General features: G+C 41.8%; 1 long non-coding RNA gene across 5 annotated transcripts in view; it reads right to left on the bottom strand.

Annotated features, from left to right (window-relative positions):
• Positions 1–204: 204 nt before the first annotated feature.
• LOC107980025 overlaps positions 205–13857 on the bottom strand; it is a 33549-nt gene continuing 19896 nt past the window's right edge. For 3 of the 5 annotated variants that reach the window (XR_003486091.2, XR_003486094.2, XR_003486093.2), the window contains 2 exons: positions 13021–13160; positions 7985–12291 (listed from right to left, as the gene is read on the bottom strand). This is a non-coding gene — a long non-coding RNA (uncharacterized LOC107980025). Of the gene's footprint in view, positions 1333–4090; positions 4658–7984; positions 12292–13020; positions 13161–13857 lie in introns of those variants that run through there. The other 2 variants (XR_003486092.2, XR_004770327.1) reach the window with 2 other exon arrangements.

The following is a 13857-nucleotide window of genomic DNA, read 5'->3' as shown; positions in this document are numbered from 1 at the left end:
AACAGGAAGGAACATCTGGTGTATGCTGGGGCGGGAGCATTCTTCTTATTAGCCGGAACATCTTGTGGTCTTCCCCGGAATAGCGAAAGCCCCAGGCCCTTTCTCGGAACAGAAGCAGTTAGCAGTTCCTTTTGGCCAAACCGTCTAATTACAGGTTATAGGAGGCTCACAGAGCTGGCTTGAAGCCGAAAACTTAAAGGTCATAAAGGACTTACAAAGATGGGCTTTAAACCCATAGTTTAGGGCCCATGGCCCTTAACATCTCCCCCTTATTTTTTCCTTAACAAAGGAGGGAGGTGAGGACTAGGCCACAGGTAGCATTCTTAGGGGGGTCTTTGTACATGACCGTCTCTGTCTTAGGTTAGTTCGACCTTGCCACCTCATTGACTTTACCAGTCTTCGGGTGATAAAAACCCGCCATCCAGGGGTCCCATGTCTCAGGTTAGTCTAGGAGGGAAGTTGCCTGTCGTGGAGGTGGCCATTTGTACCGGGGGCTACCAGTGTTGCATGCCTAGGGAGGGCAAGTTTGGCTCTAAAGCCTGTGACTAGACCTTTAACAGTTTTAGAAAAATTAAGCCTCTCTTGATGGCCTAAGGGGTTGCCTGGTTCGCTCTGCTCGTCACGCTGCTCGTCACCTGGGTTCTGGATCCAGTGATACTGTACAGAGACAAAATCTTTAGAAAGGGATGAATCTATTTGACCTTTTATAAAGGGAGTTATTCTTTGGAAGGCCCACGGGCCAAAAGAAATCAACAGCAATAATCCTATAAGAGGTCCCAGGAGGGAAAGCCAATTTTTATACCAGGACTCTTGTTGCTCTCTTTGTTTCTTTTTATCCTCTAGATTTTTCTTTATTTTTTTATATTAGCTTGTATTAACTCAGTTTTATCTTTATAAAAACAGCATTCCTCTTTAAGAGCTGCATAGAGGCCGTCTAAGAAAGACCAGGTCAAGACCTCCTATTTTGCAACATCATTTCAGATAGAGAAACCAAAGAGTCCTTTAGATTTTGGAGTCCTGTTTGTAGTAAATAGTCAATCCGGTAGAACAGGCAAGGTAGGGATCAAATGCCTGCAATTCCCTGAAAAAGGGGAGGGGTGGAAGACTAGCAGACCCAACAGTCCTCCATAAGGGAGTGGCTGGCTTGATGAGGGGCCTGAACAGTAGGGTTAATTAAGGAGAGAATAAGGTAATAGTTGTGAAGCATTGGCAGCATCACTGGCTCGGTTGAGGATCATCCAGGTGTAGTTGTAGATCTGATAAGGGCTTCCAGCGGCAACAGCAATCGAAGGTGATAAACGCCCAAGTAGCCAGAAAGACAGCATCTTTTATCTAGAATTAAGCAGAATTAGAAAGCTTCTCAGGGGCTTCCCCTGGGTGGATTATATAGTTTTAAAAGGCATTTAGGCAACCATCTAGCATTATTGGCCTGAGTATCAAAAAACCATGCATGTCCTTTTCCCCAAATGAGGACCGGATCTGGTCCGTGACATTTGTAAGTTAGGGGATCTTTCCATAAGGCTTGAGCATAATTTTGAGCCGTTCATGGATGCCAGAGGTGATCCATGGCTGATTTTTTTGTAGCATCATACATGAGGAAATTTAGCACAGACAATGCATGGCATAGAACTCCTCATTAGTCAACCTGGTGGCCGCCCGCTCTCTGGAGGTCACTATATTGATGCCGAATTTAGTTCGGACACCCAATCAGCATAGCGCACTACAGCCCAAAATTCCTGGACTCAAGTGATCTCCTGTCTCAGCCTCCCAAGTGCTGGGATTAAAGGCGTGCGCAACCATTGCCTGGCTTGTGCATCCCGCTGGCTCAGGAGCCACCTATGCCTGAGCTGCGGGCTCGCCTCATGTCTCACCGCCGCTATAAAAGTAAAGGCAGGCGTTTTACTTCCCCAAGTCAGCAGCATGCTGCATCCCCAAAGGGCCCAAAGGCCCAGCGGTCCACGCACACTGGGCGGGACTAGGCCATAAGGGCTGTTCCAGTAGCACCGGTCTCAGGAATTAAGCACAAAATTGCTGGAAGGCTTTGCTAGTATATCCAGACCCATTAACTGTTTTTATAACTTTTGGCACTCCCATGCAAGCAAAACATCTTAAACAGTGACATATAACATGCCTGGTGGCTTCTCCTGTTTGTGGAGTGGCACATTTTTAACTTGCCAAACTCTGTAATGTGAATCACATCCATTTGCCATAAATGGTTGGGGAGTAGGCCTTGAGGATTCATCCTTAAATTAGCCATAGCCATATTGTGGACATATTCCACATTGTTTGATGATTTGACCAGCAGTCTCTCGGTTAAGCCAAATTTCTTACTTAGACTTGCTATTATGATGAAGAAAAGTTACAAGCCTGTCAAGCTTTTCTATTTGAGGCAAATCAACTGATTTTGTTAATCAGACAATTTATTCCATTTGGCCAGTAATCAGGGAAAGACCTATTTAATAGGTTTCCCATGTGCCCCATAAACATGATAATTCTTAGGTGAATAACATTTTGAATTTGCTCAAATAACATTTTGATTATCCTGTGCATGGGACTGTTTCTGTTACCTTATAAGCCTTAAATACATAGTCACTGTCAGTATACAATTTAAGTGAATTATTTACCAGGATTTAAAAGACCATTGTAACAGCTTGTAGTTTGATTATTTGAGCTGAAGTCAGAGCTGTCTGCTCTATTTCTTTTTATTAATGACCTATGTAAGTGACTCTCCCAATAGAACCATTGGTAAAAATTAACATAGCATATTTTTATAGGACTGCTTTTTACAATTTTGGAAATACAAAGGGATGCATTAGTGCAAATTGTAACAGTCCATGAACTAGAAATTGATTATCAATTCTTCCTGAAAATTGAGCAAAGGCAATCGCCTATGACTCATTGTTCTGAAACCATCAATTAAACTGTTGCTTAGAGTAGGAGACATGTATCATACTTGGTTTTCTCCTAAAATACTTTTTAGAATCTATATGGCATTTCTGTACCAAGTAGGCTAATGCTTTAAAATAAGGGTTTAAAATATTTAGGCTAGTAAGATGGGTAGGCACAACCTAGTAATGGTTCCTTCTGCCATAAACCAGAAGTTGGACTATGCTTTGTAGGGAGTATATAAGTTTCCCATGGTTTTGTATAGTCAATATATCTGATGATGCTGAATCGCCTCCTCAAATTATAGAACTTGCCTACCTTCTTAGTTAGCTGTTTGGGTATATCTGGATCATTATCTCCTTATAGAATCTTACTTAAAGAATTTAAATCATCATTAGATGTCCCAAAAAAGGTACTTAACCAATGAATATTTTATTAATTTCTTTAGAATACAACATACATCCTTAACAATTTTCCAGATTTAAAGTTTCTGAGTAGCCTTTTTTAATCTAACCTTCGAGGCTGACAAGCTGATAAGACCTCATTTGCATGTTAGCTGACCTGCCAACCTGTGAATCTAACAGGTTGGCTCTTTTTTGAGGCTTCTCACAAAACCCTTCTCAAAATCATGCATCAACCCTTATTTTCTAGATGTCCTTTTTTAACCATAAAAATCTAGGGATATCTGTATCCTCTCATCTGTCAAATTTTACAGAATCATCCATAGATTTCTCATGTCTCTAAGCTAATGGTATAGGCTTTTGCTAACTTTTTAATTGACTGTCTCCTAGGACTCAAATCATAATTTCTCCTGTTAAGACATTGACTGATTGACTGGATGCTCTTTTTGGCAATGTTAAAGTGATTTTGATATTTTTTAAACAATATCTGAGGCAATGTAAATATCTCTAATCATATCCAAGGTAATTTAGGCATTCTCATTCATCTGCATTCATAAATTCACAATCACATCATGCATCCAGGTGTGGCCACACCTTTCATTCATAACTTGCATATGTCTCACATTTCTCCTTTTGCCTAGGTTATGATCAGTTTGTAGAAAAGAAAAATCCCTAATTGAAATTTCTAACATAGTAGCTTATAGTCAATCATTGAAATATGAGCATCCAAAATCTGAACAATTCTAAGCTTAAATATGTTGCCTTTTCTTTTCTATAAGTCTCAAAAACAGTCTGGCTGTTTCAATAGCATTTATATATATTAATTAGCCATCAACCATGGCGGCATCTCCCAAGGCTGTAAGTTGCAGCCCCCAAGCTTGGCTGCCTCTAAGAAATGCTGCCAGCAGCATTTCTCGCTGTGGGCGAAGTAACTCTCCCAACCTTTTCCCAGGTCTGGGGAGCTATGTCTGGTCCCGTTAAAATCAACCATAGACAAGCTTTATCAATAAAGCAGAAAAAATGAACTAAATCTTTCTTTTTGACTCTTATTTCTTTTTATCTTCTCCTTTTTAACTCTTACTCCTTTTTATCTTTCTTTTTAACTCTTACTCCTTTCTCCCTGCGGGCTACCTTAACTTCTGTTATGAATTTCAATTCTTTACCCATAACATGGCCCATGGCATTGGGACGGCAATGATTGGTACCTTACCTCCACCTGGAGAGGGATCGAGTCTAGCCGACTGCAGGATCCTCTTTGTCCCGGGCTGTCTTTCCGCCATCCGACAGCTGACTGTACTCCGGGTCCCCTGTTCCGGCTCCACTTGTCCCGTCCCTCGGGTCAGTCATTCAGGGTTCCAGAGGGGGGCTGCCTGAAAGAGTCATGGGCGAGAGAAGGAAGGAGACCAAGTGGCAAAAAAGAGGGGACCAGAGTCCATCTGTGCAATTGTCAAGATCTGGATTTATTGGGGTTCAGTGTGGGTTTATATAGCCCTGCACCAAGGAAATTGGGTAAGCGGGGTAATAACAGGAAGGAACATCTGGTGTATTCTGGGGCAGGAGCATTCTTCTTATTAGCCGGAACATCTTGTGGTCTTCCCCGGAACAGCGAAAGCCCCAGGCCCTTTCTTGGAACAGAAGCAGTTAGCAGTTCCTTTTGGCCAAACCATCTAATTACAGGTTATAGGAGGCTCACAGAGCTGGCTTGAAGCCGAAAACTTAAAGGTCATAAAGGACTTACAAAGATGGGCTTTAAACCCATAGTTTAGGGCCCATGGCCCTTAACATAATGCCTAATTCTTCTAGGCATTAAGAACATAAAAACCAGAGGTTCCTTTCCCTTTTATATAGTGGGAAGATTCTTATATAAACAAAATATTATAGATTAAGATGTGCTCAGTGTCATGATGAATGCATATACAAGGTACAATGTGCATGACTAGTATTTAACCTAGAGCAGAGAGAAAATGTTGTAGGAATTCCAAATGAAATGTGTCTTGAGTCAGTATTGAGTAGTGAATACAACTCATTCAATGAAGAGGAAAAGAATTATCTTTCCAAGCAAATGGTTACAAATGATGCATGCAGACTTTTGTGGGAACACACGTGGTTAAATAAGCCTAACCTGAGAGAGGCCAGATTGGTGAGGTTAGAGGCCACATGTGAAAGACCCTTCAGGTATGTCCAACCTGTCAACATTGGAACAAAATATTGCCATCTACAGAGTTCACACTTGGGAACTATACAATTGCATTTTCAAAAAAAATCACAAAAATATTTCATAATATTCCAAGTTTATAATTAGTGCTGGGTCAACTTCATACCTCTCCTAGGTCACATGTGAGCTATGGGACATAGGTTGGACAATCCTAAGCGATGGCCTAAGTTTAGACTTCACTGAAGGTTGGGAGAAAGCAATCAACAGCATGCACATATGGTTATAAGGAGAATATCATGTTGTTATTCAAGACCAATTATGGAATGTGAAAAATGAACTAGAGTTGAAGTATCTATTGGGACAGCACAGTAGGAAGCCTTATTTTAATTCCAACCCAAAGACAATGATAAGAACACAGAGAAGAGAGTTCATTCAAGAAATGAAAATGTATGAATCTAGAGGGCTTGTGTATGACCATGCATGGTAGAGGACAGGGTGAAAGATTGGGGAATGGCTATTGAAATTAATGACAGCAATATTGAGAGGCAAATTATGACTATAAATGTTTACATTAAAGTAGAAAAGAGATCTCATGTCAATAATCTAACTTTATAGAGTGACTAAGAAAGAGTGAATTTTGTAAAAGACCAAAGAGAGAAATAATAAAGATAAATTAAGTAAAAAGTAGAAAAAAGTTAATCAGATGTTTCTTTGGAAAGATTTTTAAAGTTATTTGAGCCTTTAGTTTGATTGACTAGTAAAAGAAACTCCTTTGAGCTGTGAGCCCAGCTGAGCTCAGGGCCAAGAATATGTGAGTGTGCTCTGTTCCATCTCCAGCACTTTCTACAGTAACAAACCTAAGACTACCAAAGTCAGGAGTGGAAGTGAGGCATTACTACCAACCTCACAGAAATAAAAAGAACCAGAGAGAGAGAGTACTGGGAATGACTACTGTGCACCAACAAATTAAGTGACATAGATGAAATGAACATATGATTAGAAGTACATAGTTTACCAGAATTGAATCATCAAGAAATAGAAAATGTGATCAAATCTATAAGTAACAGAAAAATTAAGTCAGTAATTATAAGCTTCCCAACAAAGAAAAATCTCTGAATCCAATGGCTTCACTTTTTGACTCCTGCCAATCATTTAAAGAATTAAAACCACTCCTCAGAATCTCCCCAAGAGGGACAATGACTGAAGAGTCACAACAGTTTCCAACTTAGAAATTCTTAGGCTAGCATTATTCTGATATCAAACCCAGAGTTTTTCACTGCAAGCAAAGAAAATTACAGATCGATATCCCCAATGAACATTGAAGCAAAAAGAGGGGGGAGAACATATAATCATCTCAATGCAGAAAAAAATTGACAAAATTCGATACCCCTTCAAGATAAAAGTAATGTCTCACTTAATGACCTCCAATAGAAGTGAACTCCCCCAACACAACAAAAGTTATACACTAAAAAACTCACAGATAGCATCACATTCAATGCTGAGATATTGAAATCTTTTTTTGCCTCATTTTTATTAGTTCCTGGAGAATTTTGTACAGTGTATTTTTATCATACTTTCTATCTCCTTCCACTTTTCCCAGATCTGACCTCCCTTCCCTACCCACCCAACTGCGTATTTTCTTCCTTTTGTAAATCCATCAAGTACAGCTGGTGCTGCCCTAACCTCTCAGATGTGTGGCCTTCTGGAGGAACATGGCGAGGTGACCAAGGGGACACCCTTAAAGAAACGGACTCTCCCTGTTTGAGAAGCTGTAGATCAAAACCCTCTCCCTCGTGATCAGGAAAGGCCAATGGTACACAATTTGTCACCTATATTTCATATAGTACTTGAAGATCTAGGCAGAACAAATGGTAAGGAAGGGGAAATAAAGGCATCAAAATTTTAACAGTTGTTAACATGAATATTTTGATGACATACATATATATTTTATAACAAGAGAAAGAAAAGTTTGGAAAACAGAGGAGTGTTTACTTTCCGCATTAAAAGCCTGATTGATGTATATCAAGGGGTTGGTTTTATTTTTAATATTTATTTTACTTTATGTGTATGCCTGAGTATATGTGCACCATGTTCACACATGCATCCTCAGAGGTCAGAGAAGGACAATGGATCCCCTAAAATGGGGTTACAGGTGGTTGTAACATGAATAATAAAATCCCAGAGACAGATATTGGGGTTAAAGCTGAAGATCAGGGAAGCAAAGTGGTCAACCACTTGAGAGTTCTCACCTCTACAACACTCAGATCAAAGGGTGATCCTGTCCTCAGACTGCTTTCTACCTAGACTGCATCTGTCTCCACCAAACCTCAGACTGCCTCAGATTGCCTCTCTCTCTTGCCTTCTCCCACCTTATATTCCTTTCCACCCAGCCATATCACTCCTATCTCCACCTCCCTAGTGCTGGGATTAAAGGTGTAGGATCCCAAGTTCTGGGATCACCTTTTTGTGAGCTCTGTTTCTCTTTTAGACAGATTTAATCTTGTGTAGCCCAGGGTGGCCTTGAACTAACAAAGATCTGTCTGCCTCTGTCTCCCAAGTGCTGGGATCAAAGGTGTGTTCCACCATTGCCTGGCCTCTATGGATGTGGCTAGCTTTGGACTCTGACCTTCACGAAAGCTTTATTGGATCATAAGCAAAATATCAGCACAGGTGGTTCTGAACCATTGTATGAATTCTTGGAACCGAGTTCTGCAAGGACAGTGCATGTTCTTAACCATTTCTATAGCTCCCATTTGATTTTTACAATGCAGTGAAATGAAATGCCATCTATTTCCATTTTTTTAAAATTATCATTTGAGTTGAATGCTATTTTAGTAGTCAATAGTCTGCATGTGGCAGCAAAATGCCACCAAAATCCAAGGATGAATATCTTCAAATAAGATAACTACCAATGAGCTGCAATGCTGCAGTACTTAAATTTCAAATAGACCATAGTCTACAGTTCAGCAATTTCTATAAATCACAGCCCAACTATAAAACCTACAAATGCCAATCTTTATGTCATGTTATTTGAGTATTCCTGTCTCATGGCTAACCCTTTGGGTCTTGATAGGTATACTGAAGACACATACATTTTAAGCTCTATTAGTCTTATTAGTCCTAGCCCCATCCTTCCTGGAGAAATGTGACTGGGTCACACACACACACACACACACACACACACACACACACACACACCAGATGTGTGTGATCAAGCAGACAAATAAAATATGTTCCCAGGGACAGGAAAATGGAGGGACCACGAAGGCTCGTTGGAGATCTCTGCTGGGAGAGGCGTCAGCTAGAAGGGGCATGGGAAATTATCTATGACAACATTTGAGTTATCAGACAAACAACCAGCATTCAAATGGTGGGTCTGCCTCTTACTAGTCTTGTGAAAATTCAACCTTGGGAAAAGAAATAAGTTTGGAGATCTCAGTTCAATCTCAGAATCACTAAGGATGTCCCCTCTTGAACCTACTGGTGCCTTGCGCTGTACTCTGACACTCCCAAGGCTGACAATAAAGTTTGCTTTCAATCAGAAGGAAGAGCTAGCTACTAGCTGACCAAGTTAGTCAAAGAGGTTTTTGGAGGAACCAAGACACATAGACAGAGACAGGAAGATGTAGGGAGGGGCTTAGGGAGATGCTCAGGCTTTTTGGATCAAGGAAGGAGAGAGAAAGGAGGTCACCGATCACTTCTCAGCTTCCCTGATCAATCAGATTTTTGCCCCAATATCTGATTCCTGAGTTTTTACTGATAAAAGAATAGATAAATGCTTCATACTTCATTTGCTATTATTACCAAAACAAATCACTGAAAACTTCATGAGTCAAAGCACACACACACACACACACACAGAGAGAGAGAGAGAGAGAGAGAGAGAGAGAGAGAGAGAGAGAGAGAGAGACTCACTCCCTCATGCTAAACATGTTATCTACCACTGTGATTCTTGACACGAGTCTCACTGGGCTAAAGATAGGGTATAATCAGGGCTGCATAGCTTCCTCAGAACTCTAGTGGGGACTCCATTTCTTGTCTTTTCTGGCTTTGGGCATTCATTTCTCCCTCTACAGAGAGAAAAGCAGGAAAGTGGAGAAGTGGAGAAAACCCCACAGGTCTCCATTCTGCCTTTCTCTTCTGCGTCTCCTCTCTCCTCCTCTTCTTCCCCTCTCTCTCTCTCCTCCCAACCCTCCCCCAGACATGGTTCCGTAGAGTAGGGGGTTGGCCTTGAACTATGTGGCCGAGGTTGACCTTGAACTTCTGATCCTCCTGTCTATGCCTCCTGAGTGCTGGGGATAGAGGAGTGTAAGCCAATGCCTATGCAGATCAGATCCGGGACTTCCTGAACACTAGGCAAGCACACTACCAGCTGAGCTCTTCCACGTTCAAGGATTCGTGTGATTACACTGAACCCCCCAAAATAATCCAGGACAATTCCCCATCTCAAGGTCCTTAGATCAATCACACCTGCCAAGTTCCTTTTACTCTATAAAGTAACAAATTGGAAAGTTTAAGAGACTGAAAATTACAGTAACAGTGCAAGTGATTTCCTTGAATAATTAGCTTAGAATTTACTCTTAAAAAATGCAGTCTACATTTTACATATATTACCACCATTTAAACCTTATTTTAAAAATATAACAAACAGTTCCAGCTGCTCATTAGCATTACCCCTGCTTTACAGCTGAAGAACCTGAGTCACAGCTTGCCCCAATAACAGAGAAACTGTCTGACTTGGTGTCCCCAAACCTCTTTACTGTGCAATACAGAAAATAGTAACAGAACCGAGGACAAAGGTAATCACCTTCTTTACAGACAGGGTCTCATATAGCTCAGGCTAACCTCAAACTTGACATGTAACCAAGGATGACCTTGAACTTTTGATTCTCCTGCCTCCACATCTGGAGTGTTGGGCTTGTAGGTGCTCACCACCGTGCCTGGTTCATGCAGTGATGGCCACTGAACTCAGGGCTTCCAGCTTGCTAGGCAAAGAATATAAGAGGCATGGGAGGATGGCAAAAGAAGCCTAGAATCTTTCCCAGATATGTTGTTGGTGGTGTTTTTTTGTTTTGTTTTGTTTTGTTTTGTTTTAGCAGAAATCTGAAGGGCAATGAAAAGACCCCTGTAAGGAAATTAGCCTGACTTCCCAGCATACAACACTTCAGACAACTTTGTCATGTTGAAAGCCATTAACTGCCGGCATCATTGTTATTCATGTTCATGCTCTGATGGTAATAGACCACAGAATTAAGGCTTTCTGGACTGCAAGCCAGACACAAAAGATAGATGGAGAATGAATATATAAATATATATATTCCCCTGACCTGTTTCTAACAGGCTATTTGTTGGCTTCCTCGATAGAAAACTCACTAGGATTTGTCTTCAACAGACTTTTCTATTTCCTTCCCGTACCCTGCCCTTTTACTCTATTCACCTTTGTTTAATGCATGCAGGCAAAGAGTGTAGTGCTACCCAAATCAGATCAAATGATGTCTCAATCCCTCATTTTCAAAGCCTTCCTAATGAGGGCACTTATCTCCTCTCCACAGAGATGCACCAGTACTGTGCTTTTTTTTTTCTTTTCCTGTCAAGGGAGCCACATGGGTGAGCCTGTAGGAACTCTTGGACCAGTGCTCCTGCAGGGAAGACTCTCAGATGCACAGCAAAACCCTGGCATGTCACCCTTTGGAAAGCTAAAGGAGAGATTATGTTTTGTTTTGATTTGTTTGATGGCACAATATTGTTTATGCTATGGACTAAGGCAGGTTTTACAAGAAGGTCTGCCCGATTGCCTCCATTTCCATATCTACACCCTGATGGGAATTTAGGGTGACTGGAGGAGGAAAATGTCCAGATCTCAGGAACAGGGATGACTTTGACAGCCCTTGACTTCTGCTATAGAGCAATTGTCATTCTTGAAAAATAGAGGCTGGCTACCCCAAACTCATGGAGAGAGGTTTCCGAGCATTTCTTTGGGAGATGATTCAGAACTCCCTACAATGTTAGCAGGAAAATCTGGGTTCTTAGTCTCATTAATGAAAGAATTTAGAAATGTACTAGGATGGAAGCTCAAGGACAATGTTATTAGAGTTTGAGGGAGAGCAAAGGGGGGTGGGTGAGCCGTGAATCTCAGCCGCTCCAGGAGAGGGGAGATGGAGGAAAGAAAGCTATGCCTTCTAAGTTGGGGCCCAGTGAAGTTAGCTTGCCCAGTGACCACGTGGCAGAACGGGAGAGATGGTGACATTTATTTTTTTGAAGTGAGAAAGTCCAGGTGTCAAGAGAGCATGCTTAGTGTTCGGGCCAGCTCCTAAAGAAAAAGAGAGAGGAAAAAAGAAGTAATGCTTACGAGTAAAAGCAGGCAGGCTGTATGGAAGAGGCTCTATCTGCCTAGAGCAGAGGTTCTCAACCTGGGGGGTCTCAAACCCCTTTGAAGATTGAAAGACCTTTTCATAGGGGGACCCTAAGACCACTGGAAAACACAGATGTTTACATTACAATTCCTAACAGTAGCAAACTTACAGTTATGAAGTAGCAATGAAAATAGTTTCATGGTTGGGGGCCACAGCATTAGGAAGGTTGACAACCACTGGCCTAGAGGAAGGACTTGTGAGGAAGATAGGAACAAACATTATCTCATGAAGGGATAACTACTATTCCCTTCCTTGTAGAATGTCTTCAGATGAATCTGACTTCCTGGGGAGTGGCTTCCTGGCTGGATGCTTGACAGGCTCAGCTGGATTAACTCTTCGTAAAGCAAGACACAACATATGTAGTGTTCTAATCGGTCGTCTGAATGTCCTGTCTCCACTCAAGGCCCGTAGTATTCCATTCTTCAGACCAGTAGGCCTAAAGAGTAGCAAAAACACTGTTTACCTTTCTAGTGTTACCAGGGAAACAGGAAGTATAGTCCAACCTCAATGGCCTCCAAGGAAACTAGAAGGAAATTCTCTCCTCAAGAGTTAAGAGCCTAAACTCATTTAGGAGATGATTTGAAACTGGGGACTAGATACAAACCACCTTCATCAGGAAAACCCAGAGATGCAGTTCCAAAGTTGTTCACCAGAAGGGACTGGTGTCTGGCCTGGAGTGTTTGTCACACCCTCATGGGCAGCATCCAGGCAGCATGTTCATGGCAATAGAGATATAAGAAAGAAGAGCTCCCTTCTGTCATTTTTTTGCCTCTGGCCAAGACAAACCAAAGACATTTCAGCTACTGTCCAAGAACAAGATGGGGACTGTGCTACAGCCTGGCTCATCTGAAAGATGAAGTTTCTTGCTCCTACTCTTACAAAAATAGCTGTGGCTTTCAGTCATAGTCAGAGAGGTAGAGCCAGCTCAGAATGACCCAGAGGTAGTTTCTGCTGCTCACTCACCCTGGGCTGCCCCTTTCTCCATCATGGATGACACTCTAAAGTTCTAGTAGGAGTGAACTAGTTCTTCACCTTGTCCCATTGCAAATGAACATCTGAGGGGAGGGGGGAGAAGGAGGGAGAGACAGGGAGAGAGAGACAGAGAAAACAATCTTCCAAGTCCAGCTTAGACCAAATAATATATAAACCTTCTGAAGGTCTTTACCTTAAGATCAAAACAAATAAGAAAGTACACGCTGACAGAAATCCAGGAATGAGAAAGCTCAACATCACGTGTCTTTCGGCAGCCTCCAGCAGGCAGACTGAAATACAGTGGGCTGATCTGGTTTTCTCTTATCTTAGCTCCTGAATGGAAACACAAACAGAAGAATGCATCTTCATTTAGCACTGGGTCCTGCATTTGTTCTCTGAAGCACAGGAAGGATCTATGCCCCCTTATGTCTGCCAGGAGAGTGGCAAGCGACCGTCTGTTAACATATTTTAGTGAATAGGTTTAAGAGCTTCCCTCCTAGAAGCCGGTCCCTAGAAAGATGTTTCAACTTTTCATTGTTAATCCATTACCCGTTTCCATGGAGACGGAGGTAAAGCTGCTGCTGGGGTTTTTCTTGTAGAAGCCACCATGACATCATTATGCCTGAGGGGTGCTGGTGCCTCTGCCTTCCTTTTTAGGATCCTGCCCTTAACTATGCCCTGGGGGGCAACTGGCAGGGTGTTGGGAGCAAAGAATGGAGGCACTGCCTGAGCTGGGGTCCAGTCCAGCAACATAATTTGAGGGCCTTGTGCAAAATGAAAATGTAGGCTACTTGTCCAAAAACCAAAGCAAACATTCAGTTAAAAGAGTGTCGAAAGAGAAAGCTTTATTCTACTTTTTACAGTTTCCCCAACCCTCTTCCTCCCACACTCACAAAACACACAGTCCTTGTTCCTTGGAAGTCACGTTGCTCTTAGAAAAGCTCTTAAGAGAAATGGATTTTACTGCTCACCTTTGTAAGGAATGCCGTGCAGCAAAGCAAAACAAACAAAAGCTTCTCTCCCCTATCCT

This window comes from Cricetulus griseus, chromosome 5 (assembly GCF_003668045.3).
Source record: "Cricetulus griseus strain 17A/GY chromosome 5, alternate assembly CriGri-PICRH-1.0, whole genome shotgun sequence".
Classification (NCBI taxonomy): Eukaryota; Metazoa; Chordata; class Mammalia; order Rodentia; family Cricetidae; genus Cricetulus; species Cricetulus griseus.
This window is presented reverse-complemented; position numbering and strand designations above follow the sequence as displayed.